General features: G+C 36.2%; 1 protein-coding gene and 1 pseudogene across 3 annotated transcripts in view; one reads left to right on the forward strand and one right to left on the reverse strand.

The window, feature by feature from the left end:
- The window catches only part of GABRB2 (gamma-aminobutyric acid type A receptor subunit beta2), a 272,105-nt gene that overhangs the window by 108,766 nt on the left and 139,095 nt on the right, over positions 1-24,244 (reverse strand). The window lies entirely within an intron of this gene.
- Positions 1,969-2,141, forward strand: LOC142441734 (U1 spliceosomal RNA; annotated as a pseudogene).

Consider the following 24,244-nt stretch of genomic DNA (forward strand, 5'->3'; position numbering starts at 1 on the left):
TTCCGTTGTCCCTGGGTTTGTTAACCTCCACTTCCTTTCCCTCGCCTCTGCCTCTCCCACTTCCCCCTGGAACTGTCATCCTGCTGTTCTCTCTTCTGGCTTATTTATCCTGCCTATTCCTTCCAGGTAGACATGGAGTGAGAACAGTATGCACCAACACAAGCCCGAGTACAATGTAGCAACAATAGAAAATAAAACAATAGCTACAACAACTACAACAACAACCAAAGCCCTATAAATAGTCCAAGGTCTATGTGTTGTCCTTTATGAGTGCTTTCCAGTTGAGTCTGATGGGGTGACATGCCATGGCCCGACATCTATCGCTAGCATTCCCTGGGGACTGCCCTAGTGGCAGGTGGGTTACATGTTGGGCTGCTCACGCCAAGGTCAGCCGTTCAGATCTACCAGTTATTCTGAGGAAGAAAGATGAGGCAGGCTCCTCCGATAAAGAGCTATAGCCTCAGAAATCCACATACAATTATGCCCATATTCTTAAAAATATAGAATTTTGTCTCTTGTGCCTTATTGCCCCTTCTACATATCCTACAATAAAAAGGGCAGGGAACTTAACAAGGGAGTAGGTAAGCCTGAATTGATTGTGTAAATATTTCACTTAAATTATACAGCCACTTTCATATGGATAGCTATCGGTATATTAAAATTGTTGAATATTAAATTTGTCACTCAAAAGAGGCTCTGTACTTTTGTTGGGAGGGAGAGAGTGGACGTATCACCCTCAAACGCATCCAAAGATCTGTGCTGTGTTCTGCACTCTGGCACTGAATGCTGTGTTGCCTTTGGCAACTCTTTGAAAATGTCGGTTCCTTAAGTACCCAGCCTGTAACCAGGATGCAAACAGTAACAGTTAGCTTTCGGGAATTTAGCAGATGGCTGAGATAATTCAACATGATGAAAATTGTGAAATTATCTTAAATAACATGAAACCCTACAGAAAGGTTCATTATTATACACACAGACAGTTTTAGTTACTAATAGCCCTTGGTTGAATGTGCAGGCCTTCAACTAAAGTGCCACTGCCCAAACTACCTGTCTCACATCCACCTGCAGACACTTTAGGTTAGCTCTTTACCTTCTTGGGATTTCCATTTCCTCAGGCAGGAACTTAGAACATTCATGTTTAAACCACTTTATTCTCAAGATTCACTGAGGTGAATCAAGCATTTTTTAACAATGCAGTCATGGAATTAGCTATGAAACTGTTTTCATCTCTTCCTATCACCTCTCAGTTGGCCATCCTGTGGCGGCTGTGTGCTGCTCTGATGGTGGAAGCCATGCTGCTGGTGTTTCAAATGCCAGCAGGTTCACACATGGTGAGCAGGCTTCAGCGAGCTTTCACATTAAGACAGGCTAGGAACAAAGACCTGGCAATCCACTTTTAAATGAGCCAGTGGTCACCTTATGGATAACACTAGAATGATGTTGAAGGCATTTAGTGAAAAGAAACAAGTCACTGGAAGAAGACTGCTGTTTGGCGGAGCAGAGGATCAAGGGTACAGAAGACCCTCAGTGGCCTGGATTGCCACACGATTGTGAGACGATGTAGGATCAGGCAACTCTTAGCTCTGTTGTCTATGAAGGAATGATGTTTGAGAAACAACATAATGACATTATCTATCTATCTATCTATCTATCTATCTATCTATCTATCTATCTATCTATCTATCATATGCAGCTGATGTTGCGTTGGGATTTTAACAAGGCCTTCCTTGAGCATTCTCAACTCACAACATTTCTTTTCTGCTGTTCTCTAGTCCCAAATTACTCTGCTAAATTTGCCTCTAAAAACTTCAGAAAATTGTTCTCTGATGAACTATATCCAATAATTATTTTCATAGATCTTATATTTACAATTAACCTAAATGGCACTCATAGATTTATTTAAGTCTATAATATCTGCAAATATTTTAAATTGTAACATGATCTGCCCCATAAAACCTCCCAACTTGAATACTTACCTGGCAGGGGAGATACCATGATCACGAAGGTGGTTTTCCCAGGGAGAGGCTTGTCCATTGCACTCCGGATGTGCTGACCCCTGCGTTTTCCCCAAATGTGGGAAAACTAACTGCATAATTTGTGGTAGTGGGGGAAAAATACAAACAAACAAAAAAAAACCCTCCCAACTTGAAATGGTATATGGGTCTTGACTCTGATTATTTTAATTCTATGGTAGCTATATAAATAAAATGCAATGTTATTCAATTATTTCAACACTAAAGATGGTCCAGAAGCTGATTCTGAAATTAACTTGGCTCCCCTGATACACTACACTTTTGCTAAATTTGAAATGTCAACTCTTTCGAATCCTCTGGTCAAGTGTACACAGGTCTTATACCTTGTGGGAGATGGTGACCAGCATTTGGAGTCCTCCTTTAGTTATGGAAATATTGGGTCATACCAATATATATTTTAAATATATGCGATTATTATGAAGAATCACAAAATTTACAAATAAAGGGGGGAGACTTGAAAATAGACCATAATATAAAAATAGACCATACTAACAAAAATTTTAAAGTAAACACTTCTCTATGATTAAAGTCACAACAAACCAAATGGAAGTAAAATACAAATGATGGCCTGGTTGTATAATCTTTTTAACATATACAGTAGTGAAAAGACTATTATTCTCCTGATAAATAGAAGGGTTTTTAAAAGAAGAAAAAATATAGTGGCAAAGTAAATAAGATAAAATATCACAGATTTATCTAATATTCACTAATAAGGGATATAAGTTAATTTGAGAAGACCAGGTTCTATCTATTATATTAGCAAAAAAGTAAACAAAGTATAAACTATTGATAAACATACATTTTTTTGAATTTGCAATTAATATAGTTAGTTCTCTAGTCTTCCTATTCCATGTACAGCTTTCATAACAAAAACAGTCTAGTTGTTTATCTTGAACCTGTTGTCAGAGAGACCAGTCCCTAGAGAAAGACATCATGCTGGGTCAGGTTAAGGGGCAGGAAAAGGAGAAAGACCCTCTATGAGACAGATCAAACATACCAGCAATTGTGAGGACAGCACAAAACCAGACAGTGTGTCTTTCTGTTGCGCATAAGTCATGGTGAGCCAGAACGACTGAACAACACCTGATAACAACAACAAAAGCATCAAAACTTTGAATTCCCTACAAGGTGAAAATACACTTGGTTGTTTACAGAAAGGTTAGTGGTTTGAGTCCATTTCTAGGTGTCTTGGAAGGAACGACTAGAAACATTAGCCACTGAAAAATGTTTGCAGTACAACTCTTCTTCAACACATAGGGAGCTGAAGTGAGGTAGAGTTAACAGCATGGAATATTTTAAAACTAAAATTTCAATGCAAAATAGTCGTTCAACCAATAAGTGCAGCTTTATTAATCTGAAAAAATAGGAGATTAAGAGGCATATTGCAGATTGTAATCTGTGTTGATTGCTCCATTGTATGTTACAGTAAAAACCTGGAGAAAATCTAAAAGTTTGTCACTACCTGGATGATTAAGTAATTCACAGTGATGTTAGTTACAGTGTGGTTACAGTGATGGTAGTTACTCTCCAGGGAGCTTCACGTCACAGCCATCCTGTGCATGGAGCACAGAGCATCGCCCTGTCCTCTACCACCCTCTCAATTATTAGGCTTGAGCAATGCTGTCAATCCAAGTTCTTGATGGGCTTCCTCGTTTTCACTGCTCCTCTGCTTTAGCAAGCACGATTTATTTTTCTTCTGATAACATGTCCAAAGTACCTGAGATAAACTGTCCCTAGTCTCTCTTCCAAGTAGCATTCTGGCTGTACTCTGTCAGAGTGGATTTGGTTGTTCTGGTACTCCATTACACTCTCTGAATTCTTCACCAACACCATGATTTAACATGAATTAACTCTTCTCTGAGTTTCCTCATTCATTGTCCAACTAGCATATGCATCAGTGTGATTGAAAATATGATTTTGATCAGATGCACCTTAGTCCTTAAAGTGACATCTTTGATCTTAATACTTTAAGAGATCTTGTGCAGCAAATTTCTCAAATTTCATGTCATTTGATTTCTTGACTGCTGCCTCCATGAGTGTGATTGTGGATCAAAGAAAATGAAATCTTTGGCAATGCTAACCTTTTCTCTATTTATCATGATGGTGTCTACTGATCTAGTTGTGAAGATTTTTGTTTTACGTTATCTTGACATTGAATTGAAATCCTTACTGTAGACCAATGGTCCTCAACCTTCCTAACACCGAGACCCTTTAATACAGTTCATCATGTTGTGGTGACACCCCAACCATAAAGTTATTTTTGTTGCTACTTCATAACTGTAATTTTGCTACTGTTATGAATCAGGCTACCCCTGTGAAAGGGTCTTTCAACCCCCAAAGGGGTCATGACCCACAGGTTGAGAACCGCTGCTACAGACTGTAGTCTTTGATCTTCATCAATATGTGCTTCAAGAACCCTTGGCTTCGTAATGAATGTTCTGCAATCCTAATGCTTTGTTCTTTTTTTACATATTCCAGCGTCTTAGATTATTTGAAGAGCATACAGACTAGATAAAAACTTGAGACACACACCTTTCCTTATTTAAAATCTCTTTTATTGTTTAAATGATTGCCTCTTGATTTGTGAACAGGTTCCACACAACTATAATGAAGTGTTCTGGAATTACCAAATTTGTCAATGTTATCCATGTTTTGTAATGATCTACAAGGTCAGATTCCTTCATATTAAACACATTTAAATTAAACATAATTAAACACACTGATACACTCTACTTTCAGCCAAGATCCATCCGACATGATGGTGTCCAGCCTTTAATGTGCTTTTATTAAACATCTTTAATTTCTGACAGCTCCCTGTCAATATATTGCTGCATTCATTGCTATATCTTCATCCATTGATATATCTTCAGTCAAACTTCATTTGCATATGGAATTAATGTCATCATTTGATAGTTCCTGAGTTTCCTTTCTTGGAAATGTGCACAAATATTGGTCTCCTGTTGGTTGACCAGATAGTGATCTTCCAAATTTCCTGACATACCAGTGAGATATCATGGAGCTGCATCAGTTCATTGAAATAATTCAACAGGAATTTCATATTTTCTTCTTAGAGATTTGGTTTTTGTTAATATCTTAAGTAGCTTAAACTTTTCCTTCAGTACTATTGTTTCTTGATAATATGATAGCTCTTGGCAAGGCTGAATGTTAATTTATTCTTTATGGTAAAGCAATGGTTTATTCCATCCATTTTCTTTTGATTACTGCATAGTTCAATACTTTATCGGTAGAGTAATTCAATATTACAACCTGAATCTTGAAATAATCTTCAATTCTTTCTCTTTTAGATATTGTGAGTATATACTTCACTTTCAGTTTTTTAATTCTAGAAGTTGGCTATTTCATAATGTTTTATTTTCTCTTCTCCAGTAACCAATTGAAATTTTATGACTAGTTATTTCTTCTTCATTTTTACCAATTTTTTTTAGCAAGTTTCAGAGTTCTGTTTGGCCTCTTTTTCTTTCCTGTTTTTTTTAATTAACTGTTGCATTCCTCATATGATTTTTTATGCCATCTCACAAGTTATCTGTTCTTCAATCAGTAATGTTCAATTCATAAAATCTATTCTAGGAATGATCTCTAAATTCAAGTGTGTTGTGCTCAAGGTCTAATTTTGGTTCCTTTGAATTAGTTTTTATGTTCTTCCAAACTAAACGACTAATAGTTTCACAGTTGGTCCCTAGCCTGGTTTGGGCTGGTAATGTGTTTCACTATTATATTTACCCACAGATTTAATCAATTTGATTCCTGTGAATCCCATCTGGTAAAATCTATGTGTTTCACTGTAGTTTATATTGTTGGAAAAAGATAGTTTCAATGAAGAAGTATTTGGCCTTGCAAAATTGTATCATATGGTCTCCTTTTTTGTTTCTATTAATAAGAACATCATATGTTCCAACCACTGATTCTTCCAATTTGTTGCATATTTTCATATTTCAATTGCCAGTAATTATTAATGTATCTCGATTGCATGCTTGATCAATTTCACACAAAAATGTTGAGAGAATTCTTCAATTTTTCAAAACTTTCTTTAGTAGTTGGTGTATAAATCCAATTAATTGTATTTACATGGCTTCCTTATAGGTCTATACATATTATCCAATCTCAGACCTCTTCTATATCAAAGCAAAACTTGAAATGTTCTTTTTTTAATGAAGAATTGACACTGCTCTTTTGAACTATTCATTCTTGACACAGGAAGCCATGTATTTGTCCTATTCAAGATGGCCGATACAGCCCAATTCAGCCCACAAATATATGGGACATTTATCCTCATGCATGCTATTTAAAATTTGACAACTTTTTTCTCTCTTAATAATGGTGTCATTGAACATTTATCATTATAAGATTGACTAGCATTGCTGAGCACAACATCCTCTAATTCTGTCCATGTCTTTGTTCATGTCTTGTTAGAGACTTTTTGACAACTTTCAATATTCCTACATCTATCCTTTGTAAATTCTGATTTCTGATTATTTATTCATGTTTGCAGCTCATTTTCTTAAATTTTAGTTGTGTCCGATTAGCAAATGAAAGTGCCAAAAGCTCTCCTCACTCCTGTCGATAAATTTGACTCTATTTAAAGAGGCTGCTCTTTCTCAGTCATAAATTTAAAATATGGCAATCTCTACTGGTACTAGCATTGAAGGATCTCCATAATATATACAGAACTAGAGGAGGGTTCCTTAGGTGGTAATTTTTTTCTCTGAATACTTGCCTAAAACAGTGTGTAGTTCAAGCCCATGTAGTAGTATAGAGTAAGAAATATTTGATATCACACATCCATTAAGATTACCACCTAACAAAAATACATGAGGCAATTCTACTTTATTCCACATGGAAATTCTACATGGGATCAACATCAATCAGAATTGGCTCAATGTCAACAAATTTTATGCATAAAACAGATTCCATAGGTTCATAAATTGTCAATGATGGTTATCTTTGGGGAGCAAGAAAGAGAAGATAAATTTTATATTTCACTTTTTTATTATTTTAGCCTATGATTACATATTGCTGTGTTTTTAGGTGGTGTCATCAATTTCATGTCATAGGGATCTATCTCCAACAACATCAATCACTGCTCAATGATGAATTATCTGCATGTTTCTCATGCTGGTGGAATTATTACAGCCATTGTGACAATCCATCTCATTGGATTTCTTCCTCTTTTCACTGACACTGTACTTTACTAGCAGTCCTGGTGATGTAGTGGTTACAAACTGGGCAGTAATCCATGTTGGGCAGTTTTAAATCACCGGCCGCTCTGATGGATAACGGCTGGCCTTACTACTTCCATAAACTGTTACACTTTTGGAAACCACAGGGCAAGTCGCTATGAGTCACCACTGATTCAATGGCAGAGATTCTGCTTTGGGTTGAGAGCTTACTAGACAAAATATCTTCTAGGGTAGTCCATGCTATAATCGAGATGCTTTTCAAAGCTGTGGTTCAAATGTACTGATTCTCCTTTGGTCTTCTTTACTCACGGTCCATCTCCTACGTGTGCTGGAAAAACCGTAGCTTGAGTCATGCCTGTGGTAGACCTCAAAGTGAAATCTTTGCTTTTTCAAATTATACGGCGGTATTTTGCTACATATTATTCTACATTATTTGTTAACTGATTTACTGACTGCTACTTACAGGCAGATAGAGTGGAATCTGAACAAAATGAAATTCTCAACAATTTCAGTATTTTTCCTTTGATCATAATGATGTAGCTAATTGCTTCAGTTGTAAGGATATATGTTTTTTTATGTTGACATACAGTATATATTGAAAGCTGTAGTCTTTGATATTCATGAATAAGTGATTTGAGTTTTTTTTGCTTTTCTTTTTAAATTTTGTCCATGTCTTTGTAGTGTTAGAGACTAAAACTTTTGTGTCATCTGCATATCACAGATGTTAGTAAAAATCTTTGGTTTCTTCTTCTTTGACATCAGTGGTTTGTCTGTATGAGTGTGTGTATGTCTCTACATATATATACATATATATGACATTAAAACAAAACAAAAAACCTCACTGTCATGGAATCGATTCTGATTCATAGGTACTTAAAGACAGGGTAGAATTAACCCAGGGGATTTCAAAAGTTGTGACTCTTTACAGGAGTAGAAAACCTTATCTTTCTCTTGAGCAGTAACTGGTGGTTTTGAACTGCTGACCTTGTCTTTAGCAGCCCAATGTGTAACTAATTCACCACCAGGGTGTATTCTGTGGCATATGGATTATTAAATGGCATATTTGCAAATATTTACCATAATAATGACATTTATTTCAATGGGTATTTCTTATTTCTAGGAAAATATTACAACTACTATACTTCTAAGTGGTTCAGATAATAAAGCACTCAAAACTAACTAAAAGGTTGACAGGTAAAACACACCCAAAGATGAATTCATAGGATTGAAAACCACAAGAAAGAAAGACCAGTCCTCTCTTACATACAGGGGTTTGCTATGAGTACGGTATATAGGCTAGATGAAACTGGTTTAGGTTTTTGATATATAGCTCTATATCTATCTACCTCATCTGCTTACCTCATCTCTTACTTTATATACATTGGGCATGTGATCCGGGGACCCAAACGCACTGCCATTGAGTGTGCTCTGACTCAGAGTGGCCCTATAGGGCAGACTAGTACTTTCCCTTAGGTTTCCAAGGCACTCATTCTTGATGAGAACTTTCTACGTCACCTTTCTTATGTGGAGTGGCTGATGATGTAGATCTCCGCCACCCTGGCTATATCTGAGATAGCACCCGGGAAATGAAGTCATGCTTGGCTAAAGCGCAGGATCAGAGAAAAGGAGGAATGCCCTCAGTGAAGAGGACTGGCATATTGCTACAACAACAAAGTCAAGCATAACAATTGTGAGGATGAAGGACCTAGAGTCACTATGAGTCAGAGTTGATTTCACGCACCTAACCCCAACAGCATGCTATATACAAACAAGCATCAGAAAGTCCCTATATAAATGTCATTGTCCTTTAATGGTACTTTTTCAAGAACTTGTAAAAGCCTCCTTCTATGCATACACTTATTTACAATTAAAAATCTGTGGCTCTTACTTCACTTAGATCAAACTTGCTGGTCAGTGTTCTTAACAAAACATGAATTTTTGGTAATGAAAAATTCTGTTTCAAGATACACTCCTTTAAATTTATTAGCTACCAAAAGAATCTACACATGACATGTCCTTCCATTCAAATTTTTATAGTTAGAAAAATTCAGCAGAAAATTCCTAAGCACATTATTCCAGGGCATAAATAGGTTTTAAAATTAAGCTTGCTGATATTTTCTAAATAACCATTTAAAGTTGCATTCCAAAATTGATTTATTCCTATCAACATATTTCAACAGTGGAATATGCAGTTTATTTGGGATCTTACTTTTTGATTGTACATACTACCTATTTGTGGGCATGAATGAATGAGGGGGGTCAGAGTGGAGACTGAAAACACAACTGTAGACAATTGCACATCCCCTCATAGAAGAGTCACAAGGATGGGTTGAGCCAGTGAGGGTGTAGTATCACACCAACTAAACACACACCATTCCTATAGTTATGTTATGTCTAGTTATTAGTTATTTAATGCTCCCCCTTTTCCATGAGCATAATCCCAGGTCTAACTTACAAATCCAGCTAGACAGGAACATGTATGCTGGTAGAGATAAGAGCTCTAGACACATGGAATCCAGGACAGATATAAAACCCTCTGGAACAATAATGGAATTAGCGATATCATGAAGGTTGGGGAACAGTATGAGGAGAAGGGGGACAAAGCCAGGACCAATCATAATGATTGGTTTATAACACCCTACCCCCCCCCAGGGGAATGAACAACAGAAATGTGGGTGACATGAGACAGTGAATGGTGCAAGATATGAAAATAATAATGATTTACAATTATCAAGGGGTCACCAGGGTGGAAAGGTAGGAGAAGGAGGGGAAAAAAAAAAGGAACTGATACCAAGGGCTCAAGTAGAAAGAAAATGTTCTTAAATGATGATGGCAACAAATGTGCTTGATACAATTGAGGTATGAATTGTTATAAGAACTGTGAGTCCCCAATTAAATGATTCATTAAAAAGTAAGGAGTTGATATCAAGGGCTCAAGTAGAAAGCAAATGTTTTGAGAATGGTGATGGCAACAGATTTATAAGTATGCTTGACACAATGTATGTATATATGGATTGTGATAAGAGTTGTAGAGGTTTCCAATAAAATTATTTTAAAATAAATAAATAAGTAAAACCATGAACAATCAAAAATTAAGAAAATATTCTAAAATGTATTTTTTGATGATTGTATAACTTTTCTTGATGAGATTAAACTATCAAAGTATATCATATGTGAATTATATGCCAATAAAACCCCCTCATTTGCCCCCTCATTTGGACTGGTAGCCTCATAAACAGGAAATTCATTTCCATTAACTTACTCACCCACTTTTTCCCCTCTTCTAGTAGTATTTGATCACTACGCTCATACTGACGTTAATTTTATAGTTCTAAGAAATGTACCATAGCTATAGAAGAGATTATCATTAGTGAAAGCTAACTAAAGAATATACAGTAACTAGCTGCTCTATTTTGACAACTCTCATGTAAGTTTAAATTGATTTCAAAATTTAAAAGTTAAAAAAATACATATGGTGGTCTCCAATCCTTTCAACAAGCAGCCAGGGGATGTTCATGCGAGGTTCCACTTCGCTCTTCTCTATCTGTCACATCTGGGCTCATCTTTGAGGTTTCTGAGCACTGCCCCAATCTCACTACTCAATTTCTGCAACCACATCTGTACACCACGGAAAAATCCCGAAGACTATCGTCCCCCACATTTCACCATGTGCATCTTCTCAAGATTCCCATAAGTGACAAAAATAGAGCACGTACAGTTCCAGGGCCACCAATGTTGTGGGGCAGAACTCACAGTGCTGAAGTTCTGAGAGCATGTCTTTTTATTACTCTAATAAATTAACCAGCAGTGACAGCTTTGTGGCAATTAGATTATATAAACTTCTTACCAAAAAGACACCTCATTAGGTTATATTTTTAAACTTCCATATGTCATCCGAACTTAGGCAGAAAGAAGCATACAATGCAATCTTTGTGACAGATTTTCTTACATTTCCCGGTTATTCCATTTCTCCTGACATTTTGTTAAAACTTTAATGTTCCAGCTTTGGCATTTGACAGGTTTGCCTCAACTAACTTTGTCAAGCAGGAGCATATGTTTTAAAATGGCAAACCATGCCTCGACTCCATTTATTTTGTGCAAAATGGTTGGTCAATTTAACAAGTCAGATTTAGGGGAAAAATCTGCTATTCCTGTCACATAATAAAGAAGTGTTATTAGATTGTGCTCTTTACAAAACTACTCCATTTAGTTGCTTTAATCACTGAGCTAACTCTCTAAGATTACGGAGTGGGAGTATGAATAAGCAGAATGTGAAATCTTTCCAAAGAGCAGAATAAGTCATGTTTCACTTAAATTGAAAAATCTGAATTCTCCTATGGCATATAAAACATAATATCACAGTTACAAAGACTATATAATGTGGAATCATTTCCAAAGAGAAAAACAGGGACCAAACATTAAATATGTCTTCTATCTTCTTTGTTTATGCAAGAACTTAAATAAACATGTTCCATTTTCTCCCTCCTTAAAAAGATAGCAGCTATTGACCCATAGAACACGACTGCAATTGTAATGGAAAATTCTGCTCTGTCGGATTTTCAAGGACAAGAATCAACAGGAAAAAAGCTCTAAATCAAGGGTTCATCGTTCACTATGAGCTCATTTACAAAGTCTAGGGAAGACATGTCAAAGAACTCCTTAGCTATACAAACGATCAACCCACTTATCTTCTAAATAAAAACCTGGAGGTTTGGGTCCAACCAGAGGCACTGGATACCATGGTTTCATGACTTACTTCAATGTAGCCGCTGAAATCCCTATGGGGCACAGTTCTAATTTGATAAACAAGTGAACATCATAATAGGAATCAACTTGATGAAACTGGCATAGTTAACTGAACAATTTCATGCAACAAAGGTATGTCAATGAGTTGATGTGCATGCATCAGGGTTATGTATATTATTCAAGGTATTTTACAAACAAGCCAGATAAAAATGTACATAGTATGTTATAACAGAAGCTCTGAAGTGGTTTTAGTAAACATTAAAGGTATTGAATTTAATAAAAACATTTCCCATTTGATAAAATTTAATGAAAAATCCGGGTTTATATGGCTTCATATTAGAAGTCTACCAAATATTTAAGAAAATAAAATGTTAATGAGATTTAGACAAACATTTTCAGAAAATAGGGGAGGGGAACCACATTTCAAGTCATTTTTGAGGCTAGAATAATCCTAATACCAATTTCATATAAATACACTGCCAGTAAAGAACATTCCAGTTTAAGACCCCTCATGAGGATAATTTCCGAACATTCCTTAAATAATATTAATGTAGCATATCCAGCAACATATAAGTATGGAAAGAGATCATGTCCCACTAGGATTTATTTCATGAGTATACATTTTTGTTAACAACCAAAATGATCAAATTTACTAAAAATATCCTCATGTAATCGACCATATCAACATAATGAAAAAGAATAAATAGGTCTTCACACTGAAAGGACTATTCTTTCTCCATCTCTCAGTACAGTTAGGAAGGATGGCAGCTGATAGCTGGAATCTTCCTTATGAAGGGATATCCTTCTGTAAGACTACTCACATTGGACAACACAGGAGTTCCATATTCCCTTCTTTTTGTTTCTTGCTTAGTTTAGTGAAATATTAATGGTCCATGTTTTAATACAAAACAGAATGGGGATAATTTAATATAGCAAGAAATAAATTTACATAGCTTCGGCTGACCTGCATGATCCATCTAACCATTCATCTCTTCTTCTTCAGTATGTAATCCTGGGATTTATCATGGTGATTTGCGCTACGCACTTTGGACATAATGATGAATACTTAACCCCGTGGAGCTCATAGTCAGGAAAGAAAATCAGACATGAGTAAAATAATCAAAGAAATACATATTATAATGTAATAGCTCCTAGAAAATATGGTACTTAGATATTTTGGTAGAGAAAAGTCAGGGAAGCCTTTGGGAAGAAATGAAGTCTGACTTTAGAATCAAATAATAAATATTAGTTAACTAAACAGAAAAGACAAGACAGAGAAAAAAAGGAAAAATATTACATAGGCAAAGGGATCAGGAGGTAATAAATTAAAGAAACTCAAAAGACACTTTTCTGTTATGATGCCCTCCTTTCCTGGATTTTAGCTAAAAAAATAACTAGACCAAAGAATCAAGACTTCCTCCTACCCTACAGGAGTCTACTTTGCAGCAAACAAGAGATTATTCTCATTGATTCAATGTCATTTGCATGGATATAATATGTTAAAATTCATTTTTCTAGCATGACTTGGACATTTTCAAGCATGAATAGAATGGCAAGCCTTGGGGAAGGATGTCAAAGAGAAGTGCGTAACAACAGCTTCCTATGGAGTATATTATACTTTGGGTATTACTTCTAAGATCTATACACAAACATCTATGTACACATATGTAACACCAAAACCTCGAGAGATCATATGTGAAGCCTCGAAAACTAATGACGTCAACAAGTCCTGTAAGAAGCAGAAGACGACATTGATTCCCAATAGCGTCTATCCCTCACTGCTGATGTAGGATCTGGCTGGTGGGCTTTCACATTCAGATACATGACTGGAGGCTGACGTTCTGTCCTGGCTCAAGAACGGTCATGCATTTCCTAGTAGGAGGTCTAAACATATTATATCTTCTTATTTCTGAACACCCTAAAGAGCATTCTCCTTGCCTCAGATTTTCAGATGAGGGAGGGGGTTAAAAAGGGAAATGCAAGTCCCCTTTGCCAGTAAAGCATCAGCATATGATCCTTGAAAGAGTTTTTGTTGTTTTTCTTTAATTTTTCCCCTTTGCAAACTTTCTCTCAATTATTTGCAAAGCTTACAAAACCCAGTAAGATAGTAGTAAATATTTGTTCAATTGAATATAACTTCAGTTTTCAGTTCTGTTATTAAACTTTATTGTTATTATAGTTAACTATGTGAATAATCATGAAAAGCATGAGCAAATGATTGGATGTGACGTTGGTATCTTGAGATTAAAATTATAATCTTCCCACATCAAGACATGTGTCTTAAGTTATTTTAATCACAGTCTCTCCATCTGTAAAATCGGTACAATATTGTATCCACAGAAGACACTTATAAGGATTAAGTGAGTTGACGAACACAAAATTGCATTCTGTTTTGTTAGCATTGAGTTGAATGCACTCCTTAAGCCCTTTAAAAAGCCTTGTAAAATTAACCCTACAGATCATTCGTTGGTGTTATCTTCATATTATTGACCATTTGGATGGCTTTTATTTAAGGGAATAATAACTAATAAATTAATGTGGAAATTGGAAAGGTAGATCCAAAAGAACACATCTTCTGCATGTGTAATCTATACCACTGCCCCATCCTCTGTTCATAGGTTAAGACTAGACTAATTGTTAGTGTGGGGTATATCAAAGGATAGAGAGGGGGTAATTGGGATTTGCTATCAAAATGTATAGAAAGAAAGAAAATTTGCAACGGATTGTGGTAGAGCATGTACATTGCTTGATGTGACTGAACTATTAATGGTATGATGTCCTAATAAAATTCAAACTCACACATATATTTTCTCAGGATATTTTTTCTGATAAAAAGGAAATTTATTTTTCAAAAGTATTGATTTCTCACTAAATAAAGCTACTTAATCTGTTAGATTAATTGATTTCAAATGCCCCCTTTATCCACTTTCAAAGTGAATATTTATTCTGGTTTTATATTCTGTAGGATTTTAGTTATACTTAAGTGTCTGACATAGTGTATTATTTAAGTCTAAACAGAATTAAATTGATTGCTTAATCAGACAGGTTGTTGGCCCCAAATGAGAAAAATACATTACAGACTGGGATTGAATTGAATAATTTTGCTTCTTTTGTTTTACAATGCATGTAATTCAACAGAATTTAAAGGATATCTTTCACAAGGAAGATTCCAACTATCAGCTGCCGTCCTTCCTAGTTTTACTGAGAGATGGAGAAAGAATAGTCCTTTCAGTGTGAAGACCTATTTATTCTTTTTCATTATGTTGATATGGTAGATTACATGAGGATATTTTTAGTAATTTTGATGATTTTGGTTGATGACAAAATATATACTCATGAAATAAACCCCAGTGGGACGTGGTGTTTTGTCATACTTATATGTTGCTGGATATGCCATATTAATATTATTTAAGGAATGTTTAGAAATTATCCTCATGAGGGGTCTTAAACTGGAATGTTCTTTACTGGCAATATATTTATATGAAATTGGTATTAGGATTATTCTGGCCTCTAAAATGACTTGAAATGTGGTTCCTCTCCTCTATTTTCTGAAAATGTTTGTCTAAATCTCATTAAAATTTTATTTTCTTAAATATTTGGTAGAATTCAAATATGAAGCCATATGAGCCTGGAATTTTTATTAAATGTTATTAAATGGGAGATGATTGCACATTTCAGGAGAGATAAAGATTACTACTCTCTCAAAGTGTTACAGTCTCAGAGACACACAGAGCGAGTTCTACCTCTGGGTCACTCTGAGTTGGATGACAATGTGTTTGTGAGACATATAAGCACAGGGGCATTTACAAAAAGAGCCTGTAGTACTATCTTTTGTTTTGAGAGAAGCTAAATCAACAAATAGGTATAATACATGAATGAATATGTCAAATATTTCTGAAATATATGTAATCTACAAGCACTGTGGGAACTAAAAGACAATCTAAGACAGGTTTCTTCTTTCAAGGTCCTTATCAGGCAAGTTTCTCAGCTGCAAACTACATAACTTGAATTGGGCCAAATTGAATAAGAAGATCATCTGCTTAACTGATAATGAACACTGGTTAGACCGTCAGAGCTCCAGGTTGGGTGACGATGTAGTAAGAATCAGTATCCAAAATTATGTGGCAAAACTGGTTATCAGTAGTGAATGCCTGCTGCAGGCAAAGATGCTACAATTTTCATTGTTGACACCCCTTGTATGAGCCACCGGATGATGCCACTCGTCCAACACTACAACCATCTCTGCAAAGTCCGTCTTATCATTGCCATGGATGCGCTTTCTTAGGCTATATGTTAGACGACTATCCCACGGGTGCAGTGGCCAGTGGTTCTAGATCATGCATTTCCAAATCAAGGGTACATGATTGGTGGTGACCCTGTTTTGTGTTTACCTTCTAGTTGCAAGAGTGTTTGAAAGAGTTTCAACTTCTTATATGAGATGTGGGCTCTCTTACATATAATACACAATTCTCCAAAGAGTGTTGAAACATAGGGCTAAAAGAGTAACTCATTCACTAATATTGGCATCTAACTTAGTTGGTAAAAGTAGACAAGTACAACATTAGAAAAGGCAGCATACTTTTTAACATAAAATCCAAAACACACATCCAAATCCATTGCCTGTGAGTCCAAGTCAAGTCTGATTGAAGCTAACCACATATACTACATATCTAGTTCACTGGGTTTTTGTGGTCCTGGTCTTTACAGAAGGAGACCCCAGGTCAGTGTTCCCCAGCACTGCCAGGTAAGTTCAAACTGCCGAATTTTAGAAGTGCATACATTACTTATGTCACCCAGGCACCTTTATGTTGAAAAAACTGCATGTTAATCAGAGATAAGTAATATTAGTGAATAAAACCATATGCACAATGGTAAGAGACATGACTTGACCATTCATTGACACTGATAATGAAATCACTAAAATCCATATTGAGCAGACTCGGTTTTGTCTAAGGTTTCAAACGTGGCACAGGCTCTTTCAATCACATGTACTTGTTGAAAACTTGAATTCAGAACTGAATGTCGTGAGCAGTACAGCATTAGTTTTCTATGCAAATAGTATGCAAGGAATTGTGGGTTTGGATCCTGTAATTAGAGCAGGTGGCTGCCTTTCACAGCAGGAGCATCAGGTGCTGTCTTGGCCAAGGCAGGTCTGGACTATGTTTTAAGAGCAATATCTAAATAATCAATCTTCAGTCCTCCCCAGAATGCTGTTCAAGTCCCTTTTTGCTTAAACTTCCTAGAGTGGGTAATTTTCCCTTCAGCTAAACCTTAATAAATATCCATATGTTCCAAATTGCATGGTCGAATGTGAATCATACACCTTCTCTAAGGCTACACATCCTCATTTTGCAAAGTTCAGGTGCTATTTTAAAAAGAGTTGCCATTGAATTGACTCTGACTTGAGGTCATCCATAAGTGTCAGGATAGAATTTTGCTCTACTGTGCTTATTGGATGATGTTTTGGAAATCCATTGTCAGTTCTTTCTCCTGAGGTGCCTAAGCGTGATTCCAATCATGTCTATGTAAACTATTTTACCCCCCAGGCATTCCAGAAATAACATTAATACCTGATCTCTTGGGAGTAATTAGTGAGGTCAGGTCTGTATATCCACTGAAGTGTTTATCACAAAAAGGTACTTACTAAATCATAGTCACTACTTCACTACTGATAAACTTGATGATGATGGAGATCCTGAAGCATAATGATTACGGTGTCAGCCTCAAGCGAGAGGGTCTCAGAGAAACACAGAGTTCTGAAGCTATCATGATGGTATTTGATTTGCAAAAACTAATCAGCATTATTGAAAAGTTCCTAAAAGAAAAATCTCTTCAAAGGTAACAGTGAGCCCGACTCAGGATCTCGGAAGAGTCCGTCTAGGTTGCAGTTCACTGGGCCGCAGCCATCAACGGGAAACAGCAGGCATCTTCTGGAAACGCCTCAGGGTAGGTCTGTAGGTGTATTTACGCCTCTGGCTCATGATGCTCACATCAGGTTTCACAAAGTGCTCCCCAGCCTTCACTCAAGTGCTAAGAATGCCACAAATGTGGTATTTTCACTTAATTAGGATCAAGTACAAAGTGAAGCTCAGCCAAGAAAAGACAGCTTTTGCAGGATGACGCATTGTTGGCACCTCTCCTGAGCCTAAAGGAAAACCAAGTAAACAAGTTTGTACTCCCAGAACCCTCTCCCCCTCGTAACCTAAGATTTGCCACTGAATTTGTTTTGCAGCAAGGGCCTATACTATATTTCTTAAACTAATTGGCAATTTCAAAGCAGGACCTTTGAATTTAGCATTAGGAATATATACAAAGGAAGCCATCAACCTTACAAAGGTAAGTATACACAATTATTTCAACATTTCATATCCTGAAGGACTTCAGGGCTCATTAAGAAAATCCCTGGCTTTTAAGAAACCACACGGGAATCAGTTTCCTTGTGATTGCTTGCATATTATTTATGTTAACATAAGTATTTAATAGTGGATTATAGCCACCTCTGAAGATTTCTCCCCCCCCTCCAAAAAAAAAAACTACCTAAAACTGTGGATTCCAAAAGATAACTGTGGATTCATGTGGAAGTACTGATCACTACCAGGATAACATAGTCTACCCGCATCTACCCTAATGTCAGAAATTACTATGATACACACATGTGCTTCATATGCTGCATCCTTTGCATACCATCTCAACCTATTGGTGTGTTGAAGGAAATGGACCAAAAAATCAGATTTTCACTTTTGAGATACTAATTTCACAACTTGATGGACTCTGCTTCATGTAGGAATAAAATAAAAGATTTCATTGCAAATAAGAAAAGGACAATATGTCCCAAATCTAATGAACTTATAAGTTTCCTTCCATTTTTATTATTTCTGTAATCAAGATTAGCAGCAGATGGGAAGTACATTTGAAATAAAATGATATTATTCTTATTCTGATAGTGAATCTTACAATCTCTGGAGGCTGCCCATGTTCCTAGATTAATATTAGACTGAAGAGAAAGTTAGATTCCAAATAGGCCTGCCCAAGTCAACAAAGAGGGGGGGGGACCCAAACAAACCACTGTCACTCCCCTTAAATGAAATAATGAAATAATTTCAAAATAATATTGAGAGTCTAACCTCAGATGAAGTTTTGCTTACCTCTGAGGGATCCCCATAGGGTTTCTCCATTCAGGTCCCTATAACAGGAAGCTGACTGGTCAGCTTGCTCAATTTTTCTCCTATGCTACTCTATTCAGAAAAGAGGTTGACTTTGGGAACAATCATGAAAGTGTTAGAGAAATCTGCTTAGTTTGAAAGACTTAAGTTAGCCACTGGTTCTGATATTTGTCCTTTTTAATTAGAAATAAGGATTATCTACTAAAGCCAGCAGAGAGTTAAAAAAATCTTTAAGAAAAAGTTGGACGGAGATAAATATAAATAGTATCCTTAAGGAAGTAGAAAGATGAAGAAAACAGAAGAGAATATGTAAAGTAGCTGAGTTCTAAAACCTGAAAATTCATTCATTCAAAATAGAACAAGTAAACATGAAGAAATGTATAACCAAAGAATAGGGGAGTTTTGAGAAAGTGAATGGTCTCAGAAATTATTTTTAAAATAAAACACTTAATAAGAACATTTTATTCAAAATAAAGAAAATATTAGTAGCCTGAGAAAAACTCAAGTACAAAAAATAAGATATCTCCTTATTTGAAAAAGCAAAACAAGAACATTTATGTTGAAAGGGTTCGCCGTTTTTATTCTTTACACTCGATCTTAGGATGCACCATATATGGAAGGCCTTTAAAACATTTGTGAAAAATGAAATTTAAAGATAATCATATTTTTCATGAACTTTAAGAAGCCCATTTGTGTATTCAAAACATTAATTTTTAAAGATTGAAATACAGAAAGTTTTAAGGTACAGACATGGATCCTGGTCACAAATTATATCTGCCTGTGATACCAAAGATTTTAAACATTCTATCACTTATTTACAATCAGGAAGGACTATTGCTTGTACTTGTTAAATGAAAATCTGCTTCCAACCATGTATCTTCACCCATCCAGGATGGTAAGAAAAATCTCCCACTTTGACAACACTGGATAAAAATCAAGATAAAATATTGAGATGCAAGCTCAATTAGTATGCAGTGACACCATGATGCATTTGCAATTCTCTTTGTTTTTCTCTCAATAATTATAACTAAGCCTCACTGGATTTTCAAAAATTTATTTTGGAATTCAAATTAATTCAAGAATCCCCCCAAATACTTGGAGGTTTCATTATTTAAAACGAGCAATGCACCCCTGCTCCTGCATTCACACAGACTGACATGCACACACTATTTTGTTTTGCAGAATCTTGGAGTCTTAAGGAAAAGCCTCAAGCACTGAGTTTATTTAGAGAGAGGAAAAAGTCGGGACCACTGTCCTCTCCCTCACAGACACATGTCTGTAGGATACCGTCCTTTATGGAGACTCTTAGAAAAGAAAAGAAAAATGCTAGCTAAATAACAACAGACATCAGCAAAACACCCATTATTCCGCTTCACATATTGGCAGAGATACGATTTTCATCTTCCCCTAAGTAGTATTGCTCCCTGAGGGATATTCATATGAGATCAATGTCCTCACACAAACCAGTGCTTGCCTAATTGTCCTTTAACTAAAACGTGGCATAGTTTTGCAGGTGCCAAATGGCTATCAACCTGCAAATGCTCAGATCGTCTAATTCCATCAGTTTCCCAGTACAAGGATTTACCCCCAGAAAAAGTTTTAAAATAATAAGGCAACTCATCATTTCTTAACCTGCTGCAACCTCTGTGAACTTTTCAGTCAAAAATTGCCTTTTGGCATCTTTCACGTTAGCCTAATTTTATACTTAGATCACAAATAGTCTGCTGCCTTCTTGAAAGAGAACACTGCGCATTTATTTGCAAATCATTACTTTATTCAAGAAACACCACTCCAAAACTGTTGCCCTTCCTCCACATGTGTGTCCCTTGCATTCTTCTGTGAGTAGCCGCAATCTCCATATCCACAGTTCACGTCACGTACCAGTCACATTTTGGTTACTGTGATTGCTAAATCCCACTTTCAAATGTGATGAATGGTAAATGAAATCAATATACCAGGTGTAATCTCATGATGATCACACTACAACGATAACAGTTGCTTCTTATGGAAAATTCATATATGTTTATTTTCTTACTACCTACAGGGAATGGCCAGGAATCCTGCTGGTGTCATGGGTTAAGTATTGGGCTGCTACTGCAAAATTGACAATTAAAATATATCAGTTGTTCCACAGAAGGAAGATGAGACTGCCTGCTCCAATGAGGATTTAAAGTTTTAAGAACACTCTGTAGCAGTTTTACTCTGTCCAATAGGGTTGCTCTGTGTCAGAATCAACTCAATGGCAATGGACTTAAATTTGTTTTTTTAATTTTTGCTAAAGTGTTATCACTATATCATACAAGTGAGAAGCCAAAGGTGACATAAACTAAATGGCCAGTTTAGTTAGCTTGAGGAACTGAAGAAATATGCCAATATTCAAAAGCTAAATCATACTGATATATCTTTTTTGATCATTGCTTCCTGTGTTGTATATATTTTTCAGGCAATTAATATATTTCATTTTGCTATTGGTTTTCATCTTGAATGTGGCGGGAACACGACACACACCGGCTCAGTTCTTTAAAATATTGCATGTACATCTACTGAACTACTTACCAGTCAGTGTATAACATGACTCCAAAATATACTTGCTTTCTGTAGTAGAGTATTAGGATTCAATAACTCAAGCAGTTGAAATATATCTGTCTTGACTGCCTTCTTGAATGTGGATGGTTTACAGTCAAATTAGCAAATAAAGAAAAGAGAGCCTTTATACCATCAACAAATGAATTACAAATCTTTTACCACTATATAATATCCAAAATGGAAATCAGAAAGATAATGGTAACTACATTTATATGTTCTTCTTTGCTAGACTAAGGGGACTGTTTCTAAGAAGAAGGGGTACCTGAGCCAAAACGCTCTCACATACCACCAGTCACATTTTGTTACATATATCATAGAAGTGTTAAACGGACATGAGGTGCCACTTGTCTTCATTGGCCAGCTTAAATATTCAATCATCTTCTTTGATGTGTGCAAATTATCATTATGCATGTGTTCAGATCATCTTTGTAAGTGAGCTGTCTTTCCTCAAGGAGCGCTATCAAAGAGCACGTGGTTCCTCTCCTCGGACTTTGAAGCTGGCTTTGCTTTTCTTTTCTCTCAGCAGAAGTAAAATGAATGAAGTTGCTTGTTACACAGGAAGCACAGCTGGGGAGGCATTCTATGAGGGAGTAGCAGCACTGCAGAGACTGAGTGGAAGGGCAACCAAGGGCCAGAGTAATATCTTCAAAGAATGGAAAAGGAAATGCTATGCTATGGCTCTTTTCTTGGTCGGTTTTCTTAAATGTTATCCTATCAAACCAAACCTTGCATTGAATCAATTTTTCATAGAAAATCTCTATAGACTTTCCCAAACTGTATATCTATATGGGAAGAGATTATATACAATCTTTTTCCAAAGAGAGGGTGAAGATTTTAAACTATTAACCTTACAAATAGCAACCTAATAGTAAAATAATCTCCATAGGTCTTTATGAGACACCATAAAGACAAACCTTCAGACATAGGGAACTTTAAATTTATGATTAAAATGAGTTAATGCAGTAACAATTATTATTAATTGCTTAAGTTGCTATTTATTAGATGTCTATAATATACCAAGCAATCAATTTTCACTTATAATGGCATTCTCTGATGCTCACCCTCCCAACACAACTGCTGAAGACAAAGCAGGTGAATAATCAAATGTGGTGAAGAAAGCTGATGCTGCCCAACTATCAAAAGATATAGCATCTGGGGTCTTAAAGGCTTGAAGATAAACAAGCTGCCACCTAACTCGAAGCAACAAAGCCCACATGGAAGAAGCACAGCAGCCTGTGCAATCACGAGATCTGGAAGGGATCAGGTATCAGGCATCATCAGAACAAAAAATCTTATCATAGTGAATGAGGGGGGAAATGTAGAGTGGAGACCCAAAGCCCATTTATAGGCCACTCACATCCCCTTACAGAAAGGTCTCAGGGAGGAGACCAGCGTACAATGTAGCAATGATGAAACATACAACTTTCCTCTAGTTCCTAAATGCTTCCTCACCCCCCCCACTATCATGATCCCAATTCTACCTTACAAGTCTGGCTAGACCAGAGGATGTACACTGGCACAGATAGGAACTGGAAATGCAAAGGGTCCAGGATGGAAGATCCCTTCAGGACCAGTAGTGTGAGTGGCAATACTGGGAGTGTAGAGATAGGTTGGGTTGGAAATGGGGAACTGATTACAAAGATTATAACCTCCTTCCTGGGTGATGGACAACAGAAAAGTGGGTGAAGGGGGACGTCGGACAGGGTAAGATATGACAAAATAATAATTTACAAATTATCATGAGTTCATGAAGGAGGTGGGAGCAGGGAGGGAGGGAGGGGAGAAATGAGGAGCTGATACCAGGGGTTTAGGTGGAGAGCAAATATTTTGAGAATGATGAGGGTAATGAATGTACAAATGTGCTTTACACAATTGATGTATGTATGGATTGTGATAAGAGTTGCATGAGCCCCTAATAAAATGATTAAAATCATTTAAAAAGTTATAAAAGTAGCTACATCTTTGAGTTTTCCTAGTGGTCTTAAATTATACAGTGGAACATCAAAGTTCGGAAAGCACCGGTCCCCATTGGACAAGTCACTTTTTATAAGAACTCTCTTCCTCCTACAAAGCAACTGCATGAAAAACAAAATGAAACAAAAATATCTGTACCATAGCTAAGAAAATGAAAAGTTATTCCAAATATATTTATATGAAAATAATAATCAAAACCCTATAGTCCAATATGATTCAACAGTTCTATAAGGTACATTAAATAATTCCATAATGATGATTTAGAACTATGTCTCTAACAAATGCATATAACTTTAATTATCTCCTAGTACTATAAGTGGAAATTACAAACAAGACACGAATGTGTCATAAATGCCGTATTTCTGCTCAAATAAGTGGTACAAATCTGCTTGCCACTGCTAGACATAGGCTGATATGTCTTCAAGGCAGACAGTCAAGTTCCTCACTATCCAGAATGCTGGGCAGAAGATCATCAGCTGCCAGTTGTTTGGTGTGTTGAAGTATAAAATAGTATTGCAAGATATGGACAAAGAGTTACAAAAAT

The sequence above is a fragment of the Tenrec ecaudatus genome, chromosome 2 (genome assembly GCF_050624435.1).
Source record: "Tenrec ecaudatus isolate mTenEca1 chromosome 2, mTenEca1.hap1, whole genome shotgun sequence".
Lineage (NCBI taxonomy): Eukaryota > Metazoa > Chordata > Mammalia > Afrosoricida > Tenrecidae > Tenrec > Tenrec ecaudatus.